We start from the raw sequence: 23,591 nt of genomic DNA, 5'->3' as shown, positions 1-23,591 counted from the left end.
TTTATGAATAAACAGATGAGAGTCCATTAGTTGTAATGTTATTATCCAGCTGTCTGAACTGTGACCTCGCTGCTGAGGGTGTGTGTTTATGTCACCAACACAGACAGTGAGTGATAGATAGTTTAGAAACCTATTTTAGTAGCCAAGAATATCTATTTAAAGGATCCTTTTTCAAAAGCAACACATTAGCCCTTTAACCTTTTTCTAGGTTGACCATGTCGGTCATCTCTCACCACGTAGTTATCATCTTACACGTGTTATGGCTGTGTTTTTCTTATTATGCAGGCTGTTCTCATACGCCGCTCGTAGCTATACCTACGGAAAGTAATGCACTGTAATATATATATGTCCCACAAAATCAATTCATATATAATCCACGTAATTGTGGACCAGGAAGCATAGTGAACGACAACCTCAAAGCATATTTTTTATGCTAAATGCAGTACCTGTGAGGGTTTATGGACAATATTTATCATTGTTTTGTGATGTTAATTGATTTCTAATAATAAATATATACATACATTTGCATAAAGCAAGCATATTTGTCGACTCCCATGTTAATAAGAGTATTAAATACTTGACAAATCTCCCTTTAAGGTACATTTTAAACAGATAAAAAATGTGTGATTAATTTGCGATTAATAGTGATTAACTATGGACAATCATGCGATTAATTGCAATTAAATGTTTTAATCAATTGACAGTATTTTTGTTAATAAACATCATATTTTTTTTTCGCGGACTCCTTCCCATCCATCTGCTTCTTTAACATCCGCTTTAAAGTCTACTTTAGAGTTTTTCAAAAAAGCGTTTTAATTTTCACGCAAGTCTGATCCTACAAGAGCGACTGTTGTTTTGCAAATTATAGCGATCTAATCTCATGATTCGTTGGAATAAAACTCCCCATATATAACAATAAATAATCATTTACAATCATTTGCCAGTCAAGTAGGTTCACGCGGTCTTTTGTGTGTACAGGTACCTGATGTTAACAAGCTGCATGGGAACCTCCAACATCCTCGTTCTCAGTGTTACTCCCTCGAGTGGAGAGGCGGCCGTGTGTTGGTTCTGATGATAATTAAGTCGATGAACATGAAAATTAAGATCCTTTGCTCTAACTTAGCGGTGTAGGTGCCGACTGTGTGTGTGTGTGTGTGTGTGTGTGTGAGAAAGAGAGAGAGAAGGTGTGTGTGTCAATGTGGTGCTGAGAAGAGAACTAAAGGGCCATTTATAGCTGTCACACACTGACAACCATTACCCATGCATTTACAGTGCTCTCAGCACATACTGTCAGGAAGACTCTGCACACACACACACACACTCACACACACACACACGCAAACACACACTCCCCACTCTACCTGACAGAGCCTAATTATCGACACCTCTCCCTGTCGGATGAAACAAAAAACTGCTCTATTTTCAGACTGATGGAGTCTGATGTCTCTCTGTCGTCTTCTTCTTCTTCTCCCCCTCTCAGCGTCTTTTGTCGTCTCTGCGCGACGCCTCGCCCGCCGCCCACCCCCTTATCCGCCGTTTGATTCCCGACTCGTTAAATAAGACTCAAATTAAAACAGACAATGAGGAAAGTTTCCCCCTCACAGCCACTTTCATTTGTTGTGATTGTTATTCGGAGTCACGGATGGCAGTGTGTGTGCCCGTGTGTGTGCCTGTACCTGTGTGTGTGTGTGTGTGTGTGTGTGTGTATGTGTGTTTGTGTTCAGAGTGGAAATGGCAGCAAGTGCCATCTTGTCTTTGAGACCTGCTTCATTAGTTGTCAAACAGAACAGCCGTGCTCACCCCTGGCCTCCTGTGTGTGTGTGTGTGTGTGTGTGTGTGTGTTGCGTGGGCGGGGTGGGGGTTTGGGATCAAGTAGTGCTTCTGTAGCTCTGCAGAAATTGTTTTATGGGAGGTCAATTCAATGTATCCAAGCTCTGATTCATTATTTGTCCCTCTGCCCTGATGCGACCAACACCACAATAACGACTTTTTGTGTGTACGTGTGTGTGTGTGTGTGTGTGTGTGTGTGTGTGTGTGTGACAATACATTCTCCAGGACATTTCTGCGCTGTCTGTTCAGTCTTGGATGGAAGAAGAATGCATTGAATAAACTGATTTAACCAACCGTGTAACCAGCACACCCAACCAGTAATGTTCACCAGAGCTGTACTGTGTGTGTGTGTGTGTGTGTGTGTGTGTGTGCGTTGATGTGGCTGTTGGCACTCTCTGGCGAGTAGATCACATTTCAGAACATTCCTGAGCCATGTAAACATTTATACACAAGCAAAGAAAATCACTCGCGCACACACACATTCTTCATAACACTCTGAATGCTTCGTAAATAAACCAGTCGGTGCGAAGAGCCAAACATTCACACATCGAGATGGAACTCTCTATACGTCAAATCTGTACGGAAGAAGCGAGGGAGAGAGGAAGAGAGGATGAGACGAAGAAGAGGAAGTGATCAGAGGGAGCCCTCAATTTATTCTTCCAAAAGACTCCGTTTGCCTTTCATGTCCCCGAGCAACATCCTGGTTCTTCAGTTCAGGAAACGTATCCTCATTAGGGATGTTAATAATTAACCGTTTAACCGTTAACCGACATTAAGAATTTTAACCGATTAATGCGATTGGTTAAATGGTTAAAAGAAATAAAAACTATCTAAAAAGCTAAGCAACACTCAGGAGCGGCTCGTCACTTTAAGGAGAAAAGCTGGTCTATCTTAACAGCCCACCTTAAGTGAGTCTGAGCCGGTGTTGCAAGACTAAGGAGCTTGGCTTGGGTCTTGAGGAGTTGTAGTATTTATTCACCGACAAATAAACTGTACACACACTGCCCTACATTCACAGCTACAACGCCACTGACAACCCCACACTCACCACCCGACCGTGTGTGTGTGTGACAACAGCAACGCTACAGCTGTGACTGTAGCACAAACACACACAGTCTCTCGGACACGCTCCATCGTTACACCAGGCAGACACACAGCTGACAACCACGCAGCTAAACTAAATGATGTGGCGGCGACTTACTGGGACAATACATACTGGTGAACTGGGGACTCAGTTGTCTGTTTTGCTCAAACACTGCAGCTGGTGATTAATTATGATTTAACCCGTTTGTGCATCGGCGTTTTGTTGCAGCTGGGCGGCTTGTTGGGCACTAAAACCACAGTACCGCTGCATGCGACGCACTAATGTTGTCAGTTAACGGTCAGTTAACTTGGACAGTCGGTTATTGGTTAGAAAAAAACATTCAGCATCTCTAATCCTCATACAACCGTTCATATGATATCTTGCAAAAAGTTATTCCTCATTTTTTTGTGCCTTTTCCTACGAATGTCCAGCAACACGTGTCAAATTCCGCTCGTTACATGCATGCAGTCTTTTCAAAATAAACCTCTGTCTTCACAGGAAACAACTTGGTTAGGTTTAGGCAATAAAATCCTTGGTTAGGTTATACAGTAGATTACATATGAATACATTTCGTGGGATGTATACGAATTAAAGCCGTTCCACACCAAGCGCGTATATGTAAAAAAAAAACTAGAAAACTGTAAAAATGACTGTAGTCCTTCGCTAAGGTGTTTATTATTGTAACTATGACGACAAAGGTCCCCTAACCTATAACAAAAGACTTATTTCAACCCAAACCATGATATTCCCAAACCTAACCATGTCGTGTTTGAGCCTAAATGAAGCGTCTGGTCAGAAAACACTTCTGTATCACTCTAGAGGGACTACAACGTAGTTTGTTGTTTAATAATCTGGAGGACTCGTTGGAAAGGCTCCAGTTTTCCTGAAGGAGGACTGAGTGAATACATTGAATGAATGAAGTTTAATTTTGATTGAGTGAACTCAAGTTACTCACACACAAAAGCCTCGCGGTAGGAAGGCCGAGTTGGCTTGTAGCCAGCATGAACAAGATGCTGTCACCACTGGCCAGTCTCAATATCCATCCTATCCTTTATAAGCACTGAACCCTCGGAGACTTTTATCGACGTCACATGCATGCTCAGCGTAACTGTGTGAGTGCATGAGGCTGCGAGGGCTTAAAGTGGGACCACGACAGGGCAGGTCAAGGATGCCTCTGGACAACAGAGTTCATTCATGTGTTGTAAACTTCTTCTTGCAAGTTCATTTATTGCATTTTAATCTCTCCTTTTTGAATGCTTTCAGGTTTCTCGATCATTCACGTACTTAACGTCGGTTATCTTAGCTGAGCATAAAGATTGGAACCAGCTCAAGCCCCCAGGAAGAGCGCCGGGCTGTGAAGCAAATTGTCATAGTGGCCAAACGGTGGTACTACAACTTCCGTATCTGTCACGTGATGCCATTGGGCCCAAAAATACTTTTTCCCATAGACTTAAATTGAGAAAGAGACGTCAGTAAATCAGCGGATAATTTTATTTGAGGTGAATCAACTCCCCAGTACGAACACTTGAATAACCCTTATATAAATCATTAGGTCCTAAAAGTTGTAAAATGCACTAATAGCCGTTTCCAGAGGTATTTTCCTTCCTCTGTTTATATGAATGAGACCCAGACTGAGGCTGGAGCGAGGGCTGGGAGGTGGAGTTAAAGGAAACGCTACTGCGCCTGCTCTATGGGCCCAATGGATGCGGAAGATCGCCGGATGATTCGGGTACTTTATCACTCGGCAGTTGAGCCATTTTTGCTTCATGCGCCACTTATCAACTCTCATAGGAATGAACGAGAACCCCGCCTCCAACGCTGTATCCAGTTCTCTTTAATCATCCATGAGCCAGCTAGACAATTTCTTGGAAGGGTGCAGTGACTTCCTGGAGTCTGCTGGTTGCCGTGATGTCAAGACTGTAGAAAGTCATAATTCTGCCAAGAACTATTCCGGTGCATAACCCCCAGTGAAACTAAAAAATGTGTTTTTACAATTATCTCATGCTCAGCAAGAAAGCAAATAAACAAATATTGCTTGAAAATCTGGGGCAGATTTCAGGAGATTTGTCCCCTCTTATTGTCCATGAGTATTTTCTCTTTATGCATCAGAGTTCCAGTAAAACATGTGAATCAACATTGCAGTTCATTACTTTCACTACTTGGAAGTTCAGATTTTTGAATGGGGTATTCACATCGCTACATCATCCTGTGACTCAGCTTTGTGTTTTCAATAACACATGTCTCAATATATTTCCTCAGTAGTACTCTTTTAAAGGGTTCTGAGTAAATACATCAGAAAGACCACAAGCTGTTTTGGAAAAGTTGGGGTCTTTCCCACTGACGTCAGGGCAGTGAGACTTTTTTTTGGAAACGTTTGATGAACTGAATCTTGATGCTCTTCCACGCTGGCTTCAACATTTGGCTCCTGGTAGCTAATGATTGTTCTAATCTCTAATTATTAAATTAAATCCCAATTTATTAACCATAAATAGACCCCTGGAAGAAGTGTGGACGGACCAATGTTACATCACTCTGCAAAAATGCCATAACTTGAAAGGCCTGAAACTAGTTCTCACAAGGATGGAAGAACAACACACACACACACACACACACACACACACACACAAATGGAGTCCAAATGGTGCTCCTGCCCTGTATGACTTTCCGTTCCATTCATCACCTCTCCTCTCTGGTCCCACGCTGCTCTGCTGAGGTAAATAAATAAACAGAGGGAGTGAGGATGTGTGTAGAGGAGGAAGGTGATGGGAGGCTATTGGGGGAGGTGTTAGCTCAATCATTCATCAGCTCATGTATCAGACTGCCCTTCCTATTTATCTCACTCTGCAGGGCGCTGAGAGATGCTTTTTTCCTGACTATCTTCTTCTCTCTGGCTCTGCTTCTCTCTTGATGCTTACATCTCCATCTTTCTGTCTCTTCTGCTCTCTCCTGAGGATGGATGAAGGCGAGCGTGCAGCCAGGAACTCGGTGTATCGATCACTGCAGCATTGGCAGCAGCTGACCGGTGAGCAGTTCTGTGAGTGATGCACCAGGAGGCTCCACTCTGGATTCACCCAGGAGGGCTGATCTCACACCAGCGAGGAGGAGGCAGGTAGCTGGCTGGACTTCTCACAAAGTTTTTGCTCTGCAAAACAGCCACCGGACCTGACTTCTACTCACTGCACACACTGTACCAGACATGCATTTTGAGTTTTGCTATGTGATGTTCGATCTTCTCCACCTCGTACCGCCTGGCCTTACTTAAAGCCACTTTGTGTAGGCTAGTTATGCAGCCTGGTCGCACGAAAAGGCGTATGGTATATGGTGAAAGACTTCTAGTCTTCCGACCACTAATGCCAGGATCAGACTACACGATATTTTTGTCTTTGACGATGGTCACTATGTCAGATCTAACGATCACAGCGCCATAAACTATTGCAGTGTCTTGGTCGGGTGACTGGCAAGACTACACATAAATGGACTTGCATTTATATAGCACTTTTCTAGTCTTCCGACCACTCAAAGCGCTTTACACTACATGTCGGCATTCACCCATTCACACACACATTCATACACTGATGGCAGAGGCATGCAAGGTGCCAACTTTGCCCATCAGGAGGTAATTTAAATACTCATTCACACACCGATGGCTATGCCTTCGGGAGCAATTTCGGGTTACGTGTCTTGCTCAAGGACACTTCGACATGTGACCAAGAGCAGCTGGGTATCGAAACACCGATCTTCCGATTGGTGGCTGACCTGCTCTACCCTCTGAGCCACTGCCGCCCACGTATGACCACGACCAATCATGGCACGTCGTATTTCACGATCATGCACGAGTTCAGACATCATTGGGGAGGCGGTTGAAGCAACTGTCAATCATGGCGAGAAAAGCGCTGTGCGTGATGCTGGCGGTCTTGTGTTGCGAAAAGAAAAAGAAAAGAAAGAAAAAAGGGTTGTGGATGCGCTCCTGGGTGGCACAGAGAGGACGGTATGGGCTGTCGATACTTCAGTCAGTTTCGTTGTCCCACCTGACAGCAGCAAACTCGGCATCCCTCCTCCTTTTCGCCATGTTTGTTTATTACCAAGTGACCTGACTGCGACTGCGCGCTGGACAGAGCACCTGGTCAACATAAGATGTCACACTAGGCGCGTCAAGACGAAAAATCCTGACAGGCTAGACTTTTCCTTGGGGTGTCGTGGGTCGTCCTAGACGTGGCGTCGGTTGTCGTGTACTATGACACATTGCACGACATAAGAGGATCGATTTTCGCAAACGACACTCATTTATCGTTCCCGATCCCCTACGACGGCCGTGTCGGGCTATAATCGGGCTGATATTGTGTAGTCTGAACCGAGCATAAGAGTGCTTTACACTACATGTCAGCATTCACCCATTCACACACCCATTCATACACTTATGGCAGAGGATGCTATGCAAGGTGCCAACCTGCCCATCAGGATCTGATCTAAATACTCATTCACACACCGACGGCACAGCCTTTGGTGTGTGTCTTGCTCAAGGACACTTCAACATGTGACCGGAGGAGCCGGGGATTGAACCACCGACCTTCCGAGTTGAGGACGACCTGCTCTACTTCTGAGCCACTCATGAATGACATGATAATGCGCAAGGCAAAGGTGTTCAATAAGAACGTCGTTCTTGCTTTTGGCATCTCATTTCAACACGTTTTCATCCTTGGTGTCACTTTAGGATCAGGCACAAAACCACTATAGTTAGGTTTATAAAAGAACTACATGGTTGGGTTTAAAACTACTACGTTTGTACTAGGGCTGACCCGAATGCTTCGAAGCTTTGGTCGTTGCCATGGTAATCTACCACCAAATTAGTATTCGAATGCTTTGTTTTTTTGCTTTTATTTATATACAAGTATGTAATAATACTGTATAAATCCCAAAATATCCCGTGAAATAAGGAATAATTCCGCAACATTATTCATGATTGTAACATGACGCACAGGAAACGATATCCTCTGGTGGACAGGTGGGTCTATTACACGCTTTGGCATGATATCAGGTTGAGTTATGACAGCTTTCAAATTATTCTGATAACAAAAGGTTTTGTTTATAAAAAAAAAAAGACAATCCTGGTGAAAATTGGCGTTGCTTTCACTCCCTTCATGCAATTCCACAGTCCTTGTTCCTACATTAATTATAAAGTTCAGCTGAAGCTACAGTCTTTTTACCACATTCCTGCTTTGTCTTAACATCCCTGTGCTGTTGCTTAACATGGAAACACTGCCCGTGGAAGCTCCAAGAGGTAATTTCATAGTAAAAAAGGCCGTAACCTCTGATGATACCCACTTGTTTAGTCTAAACTTAGACCGCTGAAGCCTCCGATTAGCTTCGGATGAACTTCACAATGCATTTTTGATCATAACAAGGATTTTGTCCCCCGTCACTTACATTTAAATTTCTTTGGAGAAACAATTACAGCAACTTTTGTGTATTGCCATGTCAGTATTGTTTTAAGACAGACCTGATAAATGTGACCCCTATTCTTTAAATGCAAACACATGCAGAGAATCATCTTTCAATGAAAAGCTTGGTGATCTTGGTGAAAGTCAGGACCTTAGTTTGTTTTCTCCAGTTTAAAAGTTTGCTTGTCTGCTTCTCAACAGTGGTAGCAATGGCCTTTCTGTCAGAATGTTGTATTTAGGTCCGTCAATTGACTAAATATTTAATCATGACTAATAAAAAATGAATGGCTAATTTTTTTATCTGTTCAAAATGTACCTTAAAAAAGAGATTTGTCAAGTATTTAATACTCTTATCAACATGGGAGTGGACACATATGCTGCTTTATGCAAATGTAGGTATTTATGTATTATTGGAAATCAATTAACAACACAAAACAATGACAAATATTGTCCAGAAACCCTCACAGTTACTGCATGACTTGCCCCAAAACTGCATGTGATTATCATAAAGTGGGCATGTCTGTAAAGGGGAGACTCGTTGGTACCCATAGAACCCATTTTCATTCACATATCTTGAGGTCAGAGGTCAAGAGACCCCTTTGAAAATGGAATTTTGTGGTGTTAAAACGAACTTGCCCTAACCTTGACAGCTATAGTTTCATTATGACTTCAGCTCTGTGTTTAATACGATTCCGCCACATATTATCACCCAGAAGTTACGAAACATGCAAGTTCACTTTCGTGTCTTATTTTCCACGATCATTTGACCCAAGCAGTACACTGTATATTACATGGCTAATTTCAGCTTGTTTACAGGTAAACTACACAGAGTGAGGTCTGTGTACTCACACACACGCTAGATTGACGTTCAGAGTGCTTGCAGCCTTCAATCCATTATGTGTAATTATGCAATCTGTGTGTGTAATGATGTATGGGTCTGCGTGTGTGTCTGTGGAGATAGAGCACGATCACTGGCATGCACTTTAGGATATAAAGTAGTTTTATTCAAATGTTTCAGACAAACTGTGGCAATAATGTCTCATCACGCTGGTGGGGTGCTACTATTCCCCCTTCTTTTGTGTCAATCTTTTCTTTCTGTATCCCTTTTCACTCTGTCTCTTGTATGTGGCAGTGTACACCCACACACACACACACACACACACATGTACGTGCATGGTAATGAAGTAGGTAATGTAGACCAGCTCTCTCTCAAATACAACACAATTACAACAGAGTACACAGCAATGGCTTCCACATGGTTCACAGAAAGTGGGATTACCACCCTCACAGTGTGTGTGTGTGTGTGTGTGTATGTGTGTGGTAGGTGCTTTTCTTTGGACCACCGCCAACATAGCACACTGGTCTGCAACATATATTGAAGCGGACAAGGGGTGGATGGATGCACGGGGTAAAAGGGTGAGGGGGGGGGGGATGGAAGAGAAGGGGAAAGGGAATTAGGGAAGAGGTGGTTGTAAAAGAGGACTGGAGGCGTGTTGTGGGTCTTTGTGCGTATGTGTATTTATATAATAGAATTTAAAGGTACTGTATGTAACTTTTTTTACACTGCAAATGTGTGAACAGGTTGTAACCTAACCTAAAAAATTAGACCCTTCTGTGACTTTCTGTGTTTCATCTATCAGCTTGTAGACTGCTTTTTATGTGAAGGACTCGGATCGGTGGATGTGACTTCATGCGCCCTCGCGTGTGCCTACTCTCTTCAGCACAGATACAGGGATAGCTAACGGTAGCTAACATACGGTTAGAAATGGAGTCGCAAACAAACGACCAGCACCCACCACAACTCAGACTCAAACACAAACTCCAGGTAAGCAGAAAAAAACAAAACTAATATCTAGCGAAGCCCGTCTTACAAAAACAGGAATGTGACCGACGTCGGAGGAAAACTAGTGCTGTGGGAGTGAATGTGTACGAGCGGCGGCGAAACGAGCAGAGTAGCGGAGCAGAAGAGAGTAAGTTTAGCTTTGAAAATATCAGTGAATGTACAGTGGAAGTTGCAGTTTGTGCAGAAATAAATGCTGCAGCTCCTCAAAACCAAAAGAGGATACTTGTGTCTTGTTTCCTTTCTGCTTAGTGAAGTGACGGGCTCCGGAGCGAGTAAGGTTATCGACTCCGACCAAAACTATGGTGTTCAAGTATGTGAGATATATAGTGATAATGTGATTTTAGCTGTCAATGATGTTCACTTCATGGTGTGTACCGCATCACTGTTTTGACCGATGCTCGCTCACGTCTACGTAGTGCGAGCACAAGCAACAGGAGGCTGACTGTTGTTGACTTAATGGCCACAGGTGTCACTGTTAACAAGCAATTTGTGATTCTTACATAGAGCCCCTTTAAGTCTTCTGGGACAAGATTTAAAACGCAAGACAAGTTGAGCTTTTTCTGATTTGTTGTAAACATGGCAGCGACGCTGCTAAGAAGACTTTACGCTGCAAACTAAAATGCTATTGATGCCGCCATTTGCTGAAGAATTAAAACGCCAACAATCCAGATGGGAAGAATTCATGACCGGAGCCTGCACTTCTTTTTCTTCAGCAGCATCGGCCCAGAGAAAGGTGCCAGACAATCACAGGTGTTGCTCAGAAAATGCTGGAATGCAACACCTTGTAAAGCTGCTCCTTCACTGCAACTTGGGTGATCCTGTGCTCTGACATCAGTTTTTTTCTTTATGCACTGTGTGTACCGGCCAAAAATATCTCCGTCTGCTGGTAGGCCGATATGAAAATCATTCTGACAGACAGACGTACGAGGGAAATTATTTCGTATGATCTGCCAGAGAGAAGATTGCAGCGGTATCCACTGATGTAAGCCATGTGATAGACCGATGTCCGAAACACTTTGCAGTACCACTTTGAGTACAGTACATGCATTTTTAGCGCGGCTGTCTGCCTGCAGCCGTGCGACCGCGCGCTACTTACAAGACCACAAAATATGTACCGCATATGCACAGTTTATTTTTACAAAAAAAAACTCAGTGAGTATTCACAGGAAGAAAGATAGAGGATATTAAAAACTATACTGAGCTACTGAAAAAAACCTAACCCCTTAACACTCCGACGGCCCGCCGGAGGGCCCGGTCGCTATTCTGCCTTCAGAGGTTGTAGCGGGCTCATTTTTCAAGCTAGAGTGAAGATACTGGTATCATATGAAACTAGAAAACTTAAGGAATCCAATGATACCATGTCATACTAGCTTGTCAGGAAGAACGCTAAATAACTACAAAGTTACACTAAATTTTGCAGAGGAAAAACTGGCATGGCGACTATCAAAGGGGTCCCTTGACCTCTGACCTCAAGATATGTGAATGAAAACGGGTTCTATGGGTACCCACGAGTCTCCCCTTTACAGATATGCCCACTTTATGATAATCACATGCAGTTTGGGGCAAAAACAATGCAGTTATTTGCATGATTAAAAAATCTGGTGAAGGAACGCCAAGTTCCGGTCACATGACCGGAGCACAGCCAATAGGAACGCTCTCATTGAAATGACCTGTGATTGGTCAAAGTATCCCGTCACAGGCTAGATATTTTAAAGTCTGAAAAAAGAGCCATGAGGAGGAGCAGAAGTCTAGTTATCTCTCAGAACACTTGAATTACAATATGCTGAAAGGTTCTTATGGAATTTTTGCCCAATGATACCAAAAATATACTGCCTACTGCTACTTTAAATGACCTCTGGTGACCTCTAGGATAATCACAGCCTCATGAAACTTTACAGCCACAAACCAGAGACCTAGAGCATTCAGAGGATGGATGGCTTTCCTAGTTAGATTGACAATAAGGGGGTTTCTGAGCAGTTTCCAGAACAGAAGCGCTCGCCACCAAATCGACGAAAAATGCAATTCTTAAAGAAATCTCAAGATGTCGAAAGCTTTTGAAACCAAATCACAGCATGGCTTTTTCAATGGTGTTCCTCAAGGTGTTGGTGTCTTATTGTGGTATTTTGGAGGGAATATTGATCATTTTGATCAATTATCGAGTGGTAAAAAATGGTTAAATTTAGCACCAAATCTGTATAACTAATTGTATCAACCCAAAAATTTACATAATAGAGCATGGGAATGGCCATCACAAACTAATATCATAACATGATCTTAGCCCTTATACACTTTCACATGTGGTCAGTTTGTTTTCTCCCTGGTAGACCAGAAAACAAATCATTACAGTATTCTGGTGGGTTATCATTTTGCAAAAGTAGCCGGCTACATATTTGAGTATATTGTCACCCTTCAATTTATAGAAAGCACAAGAAAACGGATAGGTTTGAGATGTAGGGAGGAGGAGGAGGAGGAGGAGGAGGAGGAGGAGATGAAAGGAGGTGCAGGAGGAGGAGGAGGAGGAGAAGTTAGATGAGGTGAGAGGAGAGTAAATGTCTGCGGTGCACCTGGACAGGTGAATGATGGACTAACCCTTCAACCAACCACAGGAGAGCAGCCTCCATCAATCCATCAACAAGGACAACAAACCACCAGTCACACCGCAGGGTGGAGAAAAGACCCGCCATAGCTGCATTTTCACACACAAACACGCTTCAGTACATGTAAGCCAACATGTGCAAGTCCACAGAGAGGAAAGCGTGTGTAAATGAAACTTTCTCCTAAGATGAACTCACATGCCTTCACTCTCCTCCCTTTTTTTCCTTCTCCGCAACAAACAAACAGACATTTCTCAGCTCATTTTCTCTGTGTTTTCCCCCGCCACATTCCCAGGCTGTCCCACTGTTTTCAATAGAGTAACATATCAGGCCTAACCCAAACCAGAGTCCAATGCCGAGGCTGCAACCGCAGGACTAAAACAATGTGAGACTCCAGGGACACCTACAAGTCCAGGAGGCATATGAGCCCTCTGTCTTTGCCAGATTTGATTTTGTCTCTCTGTTTCTCGTCTCCCAGTGTCTCCGCACTCTGTCTTTCTTTACCTCCCGTTCCTCTATGGTGGTGATATGTGGTAGACCTCAAACTATTGTGTTGCGAATGTGAAAGTTTTCCTAAATAGACCCTGGTCTGTTCTATTTATGGGAGACGGACCGGCCGCAGCGTGTTTTTTTATGAAGGTTTCAGGTTTTTCTTACATGTACATTACATTTACATCTGTTTTTATACTGAGAGCAGCAGTTATCTTGTTACTCTATTTTTGTTCTCCAGCGGCTGGAGCTACTTAAAATAATGTGTTCTGTAGTTTAATATAGTGCCATCAGATACTGTAAAGGACAACTGCAGTTCATGACAGCTTGTATCTTGTTTTTGCCATTAATTGTGTTAGTAATAATAATTAGGGCTGTCAAACTTAACGCGATAACGCAATTAATTTTAACGGCACTAATTTTCTTTAACCCATTAACACAATCAATCTTTCTGAGGTTGTAGCTGGCGAGGAAAACTTGTTACGGCCATTTTCAAAGGGGTCCCTTGACCTCTGACCTCAAGATATGTGAATGAAAATGGGTTCTATGGGTACCCACGAGTCTCCCCTTTACAGACATGCCCACTTTATGATAATCACATGCAGTTTGGGGCAAGTCATAGTCAAGTCAGCCCACTGACACACTGACAGCTGTTGTTACCCGTTGGGCTTGAATTTGCCATGTTATGATTTGAGCATATTTTTTATGCTAAATGCAGTACCTGTGAGGGTTTCTGGACAATATGTGTCATTGTTTTGTGTTGTTAATTGATTTACATTGATAAATATATACTGCACACACATTTGCATAAAGTAGCATATTTGTCCACTGTTGATAACAGTATTAAATACTTGACAAATTTCCCTTTAAGGTAGGCAGCAAAACTACTTAGTTAGGTTCAGGAAACAATCGTGATTTGGGTTAGAATAACTACGGAAGTGGCGTTACGGAAGTGGCGTTACGGAAGTGGCGTTACGGAAGTGGCGTTACGGAAGTGGCGTTACGGAAGTGGCGTTACGGAAGTGGCGTTACGGACGTGGCGTTACGGACGTGGCGTTACGGACGTGGCGTTACGGACGTGGCGTTACGGACGTGGCGTTACGGACGTGGCGTTACGGACGTGGCGTTACGGACGTGGCGTTACGGAAGTACGGAAGTTTTGTGACAAATAAATCAACGTTGAATTTTGGTTTCACACGGGACATGAACACTGGTCTCCTGGGTGAAAGTCCGGTGTTTACTTCCTGCATGGTTCACGATTACATGGATTAAATATGCATTGATTTTGTGGGATATATACTACTGACAGTGCATTGCTTTTCGTAGGTATAGCTACGAACGGTGTATGAGAACAGCCTGAAATGAGGACAGACAGACGTAACGTTGTGTGCAGAAGTTGATTGTTGAAATAGTTGATTATGGAGCTCTGACCGTCACTAATCTGTTATAACTGTTTATGTTAAGAGAGGCACGGACAGTTTCCGACAAATAAAATATCAGTTCAAAATGAAACTCCTCGGTGTGTGCAGGACTCGGAGGTCAGCGACAGACTCTCTGTGCTCTGGCTTCTCAGGTTCCTGTTGTCATATTTCTGGGAATTTGATGCAATGTTTGGAAACCGAGCTGCAGTCAGGCAGGGTGGATCTCAGTTTCAGTGTGATTGTGTGTGTGTCCACACCAACTCAGCCAAAGATGATTGTGTCATTACAGCATCCAGGGCGTGAGAGCACTCTCTCTTTCTCTCTCTCTGACACACACACACACACACAGCATCAGGGTTTATCCCTCTCTTGTCCTGGGCACTGTCAGTCATGCACTGTGTTCTCACTCCTCACTCTTCTGATGTCATCTGGGAGTGGATTGATGGGTGGAGGGGGCTTATGAGAAACACACACACACACACAGATCTGGTGGGGTGTTAGTGAATTATGGGTTTTTAATGTCTGGCTGATCCAGAGAGGAGAGTCAGGCCAACTAGCCGTTAATCAAACCATTTCCCTGCATGTGTATTTGTGCGCTTCACTTCTTGATGCTTGTGTCCACACAAAACAATTCACAGCAGGCGTCAGATACACATGCATGCAGCTCGTGCAAAGCAAACACTCATAAACACAAACAGCATGTGAGAAACTGAGAAGAAAAGAAAAGAGAGGGGAAATTAAGAGAACGAAGGGAGAGACAGAGTCAGAGGATGGATGGGGGAGAGAAGAAAAGGTGAAGATAAATAGAGAGAGAAAGTGATCGAGGATAATGGCTTCCATATGAGAATGTCAGAGCTTTTTCCTGCTTGCTTCTTGGTGTAATCATATCAGCAGTCGGGCCGTTTCCAACCTTCATAAATGTGAAGTATGCAGCGAGTTTCAGGATCCAACTTCCTTTACATAAACACCCCTTAGAAAAACAACCCAGTTGGACGTGAGTGTGTGTGTGTGTGTGTGTGTGTGTCCACTCCTGTGTGAGAGAGAGAGAGAGAGAGAGAGAGAGAGTGTGCATACAGTATGGGCATACACGTATTTGTGTACGTGGCGTCGTGGACTTGAGTGTGTTCGACCTACAGTTATGCATTTTTGTGTGTGCGTGCAGATTAGGATGTGATGAGTGAAGTGAGTTGAAGCACCATGAAGTGTGTGTTGGGAGTTCAGTTACTGCGGTGTCGCCAAAATTTAAGACGTTACTGTAAAAGATTAGGTATTGCTAAATATGATGCTTTAGATGTTTCCAAACACTATTTCTTTTTAATGCTTTTCCACAACTTCATGCAAAAATATGAGAAAAAAAAACCAAACAGGAAATCTGCCTCTCCAATTAAATTCATTTCTGCATTGCAGTTCTAAAAAGCAGCCGTAAAACTCATCTCACGTCTCAGTAGCCGTGTTTCCATTCACATATTTTTATTCACATTTTGGAATATCGGCAGTGATGCTGGCGCTCAGAAAAAAACCCGCAACATGGACATTCATACTAGTATACATATTGGGCGGAATATGAAAATGCATCTGCTGGTATCCTGATTATTAATTTTCGTGTAAATTAAGCCTCTGTTCTACACATTACCTTTACCTCTAGATTTTGTTTTTGTGAACCCTCAACCTTAAAGTTCAAACTGCACCTATGGCGTCAACCTCCATAAAAACGACCAGGTGCCAGATCATAAGCGCGCATCCAAGAGGAAGCTACGAAAATGGCAGACATAGCGCCGAAAAAGACTAAATATAGCCAGGCAAAAACGCCAAGTGGACAAAGCTCGTTCCAAAACGTGAGTGAATCTGGGGTTGGCTTTCACCCGCTGGCGAGCACCATAAGGGGCAAACTTTGAATGTTGTGTTTGTGAAACAGAACCGACAAATCCTTCTCATTCTGCCTTTAATTTCCATCTGTCTCGGTAAAACGTTTCATTCATGCCCCCTGCTGGCCATTTTTTGTTGTCTTGTCTCCTTCGCCTTCCCTCTAAAAAGCAGAGGCAGACTGTATTGCCGTTGGGCAGACTGTATTGCCTTTGTCATGTTTCTTTCCTGACGTCTGATCCTTTTAAAACGGAAAGACACCTATATATATATATATATATATATATAAAAACACAGCATGTTGCCCTCTTCTCTAGCTCCGCATTTAATGCACCGACATGAGGTTGATATCGGTCTTCTCATATTACAAATTTCCCAAAAGTTTGAGCTGTTCCTTTAAGCTTTTTTAGGCTGCATGTAACTCACAACGACCTTTTCTTCTCAAAAATGCATAAAACATTAGTCCGTTGGACCGTACTGCTGAAAACACTAAAACACAATCAGTAAAGTTAAAAAAAAAAGTTGTATAATGGTTGTTTAGCTTTCATCAAATATACACAGTATTTATTCAAACAATTTAAATGAAGCATTGCTGAGAAAACAAATACAAATTTTTTTTTTTTTTTAGACAAGATGTTGCATTAGAAAGAGGCTGCGGGGTCTGCTAAGACTACATCGAAGGGTTAAAGTCCATGGCAGCCGATGAACTATTGATAACTGTTCGATCCCTGGTGGTGTGTTTCTGTGTTTATTGCAGCGGGAGATCAAACCTCGCACAGTGCTTCGTGTTACACACTTGGTTCTGTGAAAAAGGCTCCCAGGGGTCGCTGAGGAGGTCAGCGGAGGCTGCAGACCTCCTGCCTGAGCACTCAGCTGGCAGCACACAGCTTCAGAGGGCTGCACCGGGGATATGTTGAGAAACTGTAAAAACACTGGCCATGTGTGTGTGTGTGTGTGTGTTTATGTGCTGTAAGCTCCCTCCGCTCAAATATTCACAAATTAGCTAAAATCCGGGGTTCAGTTACACACACACACGCACACGCACACACACACACACACACACGGTTGACTGGGCAGAGGCATTATTCAATTGGCTCGGGTTCAACAGCAACACTCAGGGAGATAGAGAGGATTATGGGGGAGTGAGCTCTGCCCCCGAGAGGTTAAAGTGAAACATATTTCTTATTATATATGTCTGTTTCTCTACTTTTTATTGCTCAATGAAATAACACGGTGGGGATACAAAATTCTGAAACATCTGCTGTTCCAATCACTCGGTATTGGGCTGGAAGTTAGTGATAAAATTATACGGAGACGCAGTAACTGATGCGGTTTATGTTTTCCTGTGGCAGGAAAAAGCATTTTGTTCTGAATAAAACATCAAAAGTATGTTCCAAGTGGAAGAGCAGGTCATCTAGGGTTGGTTGGTCTCAAACTGTCCCCGACTGGTAAATAAAAGTCTGCATGTGGGTGAATGTGAGGCTCTTGGTTAGCAGTCGGGATGTCACGATTTCAATTCTAAACCAAAAATCGATCGAAATTAGCTTCTGATTTCAACCATCGAAATCAAAAATATCGAAATCAGTATTTTTCTGTTCTCTTCGAAGTTAAAATGGGTTAGTCTGCAGCTCACAGACAGTGCAGCGTATCTTGCAGCGGCGCTTTGAGACACCGTGGCCACTGCTGAGTTCGGAGATGACGGAGAAACAACAGTACAAGGCCTGTGTGTTGGCAAGAATCTGGCGATACGATACGTATCATGATACAGGGGTTACGATTCAATATATTGCGATACTGTAAGCAAGGCTTTATATTGCGATTTTTTCTTTTAAAATCAAATTTTAGGAAAACTGTCATAGTAACATCACACCACCATATGCAAAAAATCGGAGTTAAAAAAGTTAACTTTTTTTTATGTGATCAGAACACTGATCTGCATTTATCACAAGCCCTGTAACATCCAACATCATAGCACTACTTTGAGAGGGCACACACACACTGAGTGGGCACGTCTCTTTGCAAATTAAATAAAGTATTGACCGAGTTATTCTTTTGCATGTAAACTATTAAATTAAAATCGATGCAGGATCACGTGCGGTGAGCTTTCAGAGCGTCCTGCTGTCAGCTGTTTGGCAGAAGCTTTTCCACGCTGAAGCTCAGGACGGATTCAGAGTTTCTGCAAGGTGAACAGAACCTCACGACCGTGACATTTGACTTTTGACTTTTACGTCTGGCCTTTAACACAGCGGCTGGACAAGAGCGCTGCCAGAACACTGTGTGTGGGCTGTGCAAGTGTGTGTGTGTGTGATGACTGGGATAGGCATTACTCCCGGTGGGACGTGATGATATCATATCATATCCACATTCTGTAGTCCGACACACACACATGTGCACACAACCTCCACACAATGGCAGTGACATCATCATCACCATGCAAACCAGAAGTGCTGTGTTTTCTTTCTTTTTTTTTTTTTATGCCGATCAACAGGATGATATCATCACCAATCATCCCTGCCAATCACAACACATTTCTGGGCATCAGCTCATTGATAATCTCAGTTTCCTGGCAGCGGGTGATGATATCATTAGGTAGTAAGTGGTGATGTCACAGTTCCAGATTTAAAGTAACTAAGAAAGAACAATGACAATTTAATGCTTCACAGATCATCAACTGGCAACAAAGGGGATGCTGGAGTTAAATTAATATGAACCCAAAAGAGTCCAAGACGAGAACAAAACAGAGCAGAGAGCAGATTCATCTCATTTCTGTTGTTTGGAGATGATGGAGGTGAATGAAAGAAGAGACGTTTTGTTACAAGTAGAGGACCCCGCCCACACCGCCCCATCTGATTTCATTGTTTTCTCCTCTGCCTCTTTCCTGTCAATATGTTTTTTAGACACCAGTGTCTTTTGCTGGGCAACATCAAGTAAAACGCTGCTCGCATAACCAGTGTTGGGTTTCGATTTCAAGCCTGATATGAACTGTTGGAAAACTGGGCTATTAATGAAGGTAGTTTGTCACAAATGTTACCCCTGGATTCACCGGGTGCAGCTGCGCCGATTGCGGCCATTCCAAACACTCGTCTCCACCAGACACGCTGCACCGCGTTTCAGAAGCTCCTCTAAAGATATGCGCCTATTCTATGCACGTGATGCACAGTGTTTCCTTCGCTAGTTGAGAGGAAGCACCCAATACTGGTTCCTTCTAACAATGGCCTTGCTGCCCTGGCATTTAGCCTTTGTGCCCTAAACATTGACAACACCAAAGGCCAAGTGGCCTCGCCCCAAAAATGATGAATTCCAGGCCTGATTACAACTATACTTGCCTGAATGCACCACAGTTTAATCATACAAGCCTTATACATCATCATCATCATCATCATCATCATCATCATCATCATCATCGTCAGAGGTGATGTTACAGGTACCCTGGGGTGGATTCACGCACAGGCTGCAGCCTCTAGGGGTCCCATGTTTGCAAGGGCCCCAGATTATATTTAATTATTTAAATATACTTCAAAGAAAGAGAAAAAAATAAATAAAAAAACGTTACCCTTATTGGCCCATAAGAAACATAAAAAAAAATTGTAGCTGAGTGGGTTGATGTTGGACACATCTAGCCACTCAGCTGGTTTTCAAATAACACATCATTACTGGAAAGTACTGGTAAAATGAATATATGATCACGGAACACAAAAACGAAAAGCACAACGGCTAAAAGAACACCATGACCAAGATCTATTAGAGAAAAAAATCCCTAAATTGACTAAATATTTCAAGGCTTAGATTAAAGGCTGTCTCAGTGTGTGCGTGTGTGCGTGTACATGCCAGTGCTCCCCGAGTGTGTACGTGTGGGCCGTGTAATGTTCCTAGCACGTTTTTATACATGACACTAAATTACCTTTTATTCTGGTAACATTAAAGGGACTGTTTGCAACTTCTTACACGTATAAATCAATCCGGGTTGTCCCGGGTGTCCCATGCGCGCTCCCGTGTGACTACGCTGTTCAGACAAGACTCCAACACAAACTACATGGAAGCACCAAAACCACAAAGTTATATCTAGTGACGCGGGGGAGAGCGTAGCTTTGGTCTCAAGCGTGTTCTCGCTCTCTCGCTCCACCTCACGTGCATGCGCGCACACTACACACTGCAGAAGAGTTAGTTTAGCTCTGAGAATATCTAGTGAATGTACAGTGGACGTTTGTGCAGAAAACGAGTTACGTTATCGTCTCCGACCGGGTGCCGGTGTCTCCCCTGTTCCCTCCGGCAGCTAAAATTACTGCCAAGCAGGTGAAATACAGAGTGATATTGTGGTTTTAGCTGATGTGTGTTCGCTGTCGCCTCACTGTTTTGACGGATGCTCGCTCACATTCACGTAGCGCGTGCACACAGGCGAGCGCGAGCAACAGGACACTGACTTTCGTTGACTTAACGGCCACAGGTGTCGCTGTTACAACCAATTTCTGATTCTTACAAACAGTCCCTTTAAAGCATGATGAGTTAGGGTGTGTGAGGGGGGGGGGCATTCAAAGAGTAGCCTATAGGGGCCCCTGACCACCTTAATCCGCCACTGCAGGCACCTGACATGCATACTGTACATATCCACCATCACGTATATATAAAGACACCTGTTATGAATTAATCATTCATATTCCTTCCAGCATATTTGCACTCTGCACCATTACTGTATTTTTGTTTACAATTTACAGGAACAGCCTGACACATTATGCTGTTGTTCCTTGTATTTTTTTTTTTAATATTTATCTTCTTTCTTTACTCTTAATCAGCTTTGTTGACCTTGTTTTTAGCTGCATTTCTATGTCCCATGTATAGGCTACAATGAGAGCAAAATAAGCAGATTCCTGGTAGCCTTTATGTGTACATGTAGCTACATCATGTAGGTCTACTCATACCTGGTTCTGAGCCAACAAGACAAACATTAACACCATAACACAGCCTGGCACAGCGGCCACATAGTCACACACACACACACACACACACACTGGCAGCAACATCAGCATCAAATCCAGCTGTACACCCAATAAACAATAATATTGAAATAGGCCACTAGTCCAAACATTGTAAATGAGCTTACTTTCTGATGATTGCAGCAGGAGATGACAGGGCCTTGTATTGGTGTTGAACTCTGAGATGAGTCTCTGATGGCTGAACTTCTTCCTCCTGCATCCTCAGAGGCTGCTGCTCTTCAACGCACAGGTGTTTCGGTTTAACGCGTCACCGTGTTACCTGGTGACACTTTCAACCGATGCATCCAGGTGCTCCTACAACACTCACAGTCTCACAGCAAGTTCATGAAATAGTCACGAAATTTAATCTATTTGATTTGTGTACCTAGACGCTCAGCACGACTTTCAACAACGTGTTTTTTGTGCGTTTTCCTACGAATGTCCAGCAACAAGTGACGCATGTATCATTTTCTTCTTCTTCTTTGGTGTTTATTGGCGGTTGGCAAACCAGTTTATAGGTGCATTACCACCACCTATTGGACTGGAGTGTGAAGCAGTAGATTGGCAGGAAAATAAATAAATAAAATAAAATAAAATAAAAATGAATAATAATAATGATAATAATAATAATGATAATAATAATAATAACTAAAATAAAATTATAATAATACTAATAATAATTAAATTCTCTCCATTATTCCTGTTGCCCTTAAGTAATTAATTAATTAATCTTATTATTTTATTTAAAAGGGACCATGTACAGTTTCAAACATAAATGTCACCATTTGATGCACCGTACCAGATTATAGCTTTAAACTAATTCACATCTGTAGTCCCTTGGCAGGTAAAAACAAAGAAACACACAACAGTCATACAAGCAAGAACATACAAAACGCACAATACACAACTACACACAATAGCACATCACAAAGTATGCTTGTCAAGTAAAAGCAAGTCATTAAGACCATGGAACAGAGATCAGTGAGTGCAGAGCTGAGCAGCTTTCAACAGATGTTTTCTTCGTCATATTTGTTGCACTCTATGAGAACATGCTTGACAGTTTCCGGTTTATTACAGTGCGTGCATAGTCCAGTTGGGTGACTGCCTATTCTATGGAGTGTTTGGTTTAATCCTGTATGTCCTATTTTCAGACGGGTAATGACCATCTCGTCCCTTGGGCTCCCGCTCTGTACTCCATCAGCTCCTACATGTTTCTGAATACTGTACAGATCAGATGTCTCCCTGTGTCACTTAAGTCCCAGTATTCTTGCCAGGTTTTGTGCATGTAGTCCTTAATGATAGTTTTAACCTCTGCTTTACTTAATGGTATTTGTATGTCAATGAAGTGTTGTTTTAATGATTGTTTGGCAAATATATCTGCCTTCTCATTTCCTTCCACCCCTACGTGTGCAGGAACCCAAAGGAAGGAGATATCCAAATCCCCTACAATGCAGTCTGAGAAGCACTTTCAAAATCTCATACAAAATGTCCTGACGCATGTATCAATTTCCGCTCCAGTCTTTTCAAAATAAAATACTTAGTTAGGATCAAGGCCTATTGAAGTAGGCTAGGACAGGGTCGGACACGGTCTTGGGGTACGGGGTATAACACATGCGCAGTGTAACTGGAGCTGCGGTCGGGCTTTGCGATTGGCTCAATTTCGGCGAGTGCAGACCAGGTTTCACTGCGCATGTGTGGTACCCCAAAGATATGACGCGTTGATCACGCGTGAGTGACACAGCCTCTTTCAATAGGCCTTGGTTTGGATTAGGAAAAGATCGACTTGGTTAAGTTACTGCAACAGAACTACTTCTAAACTAAACCAAACTACTTCTAAAACTACCGATCGGAGCTGAGAAGGACAGACAAAAATATTAACATTAAAGTTCATGAAAAAATCAAAATACTGGGCTGAACTAAAAGACAACTAGTTGCGTCTATATTTATTCTTTTTCTGTAAACTTGTGAAAAATTAATAAAGCTTTTTCTAAAAAAAAGAGAAATGAGCCTTTAGAATATCTTTTCCTCTTCTTCACACGTCACAATTACCCCTGCACAT

General features: G+C 42.8%; 1 long non-coding RNA gene across 1 annotated transcript in view; it reads right to left on the bottom strand.

Moving 5' to 3' along the window:
* The window catches only part of LOC141753476 (uncharacterized), a 56,170-nt gene extending 34,173 nt beyond the window's left edge, over positions 1–21,997 (bottom strand). Inside the window, exon 1 of the long non-coding RNA XR_012590462.1 lies at positions 21,661–21,997. This is a non-coding gene — a long non-coding RNA (uncharacterized LOC141753476). The remainder of the gene's footprint in view (positions 1–21,660) is intronic.
* Between the last annotated feature and the right edge of the window lie 1,594 nt (positions 21,998–23,591).

The sequence above is a fragment of the Sebastes fasciatus genome, chromosome 16 (assembly GCF_043250625.1).
Source record: "Sebastes fasciatus isolate fSebFas1 chromosome 16, fSebFas1.pri, whole genome shotgun sequence".
Classification (NCBI taxonomy): domain Eukaryota; kingdom Metazoa; phylum Chordata; class Actinopteri; order Perciformes; family Sebastidae; genus Sebastes; species Sebastes fasciatus.
This window is presented reverse-complemented; position numbering and strand designations above follow the sequence as displayed.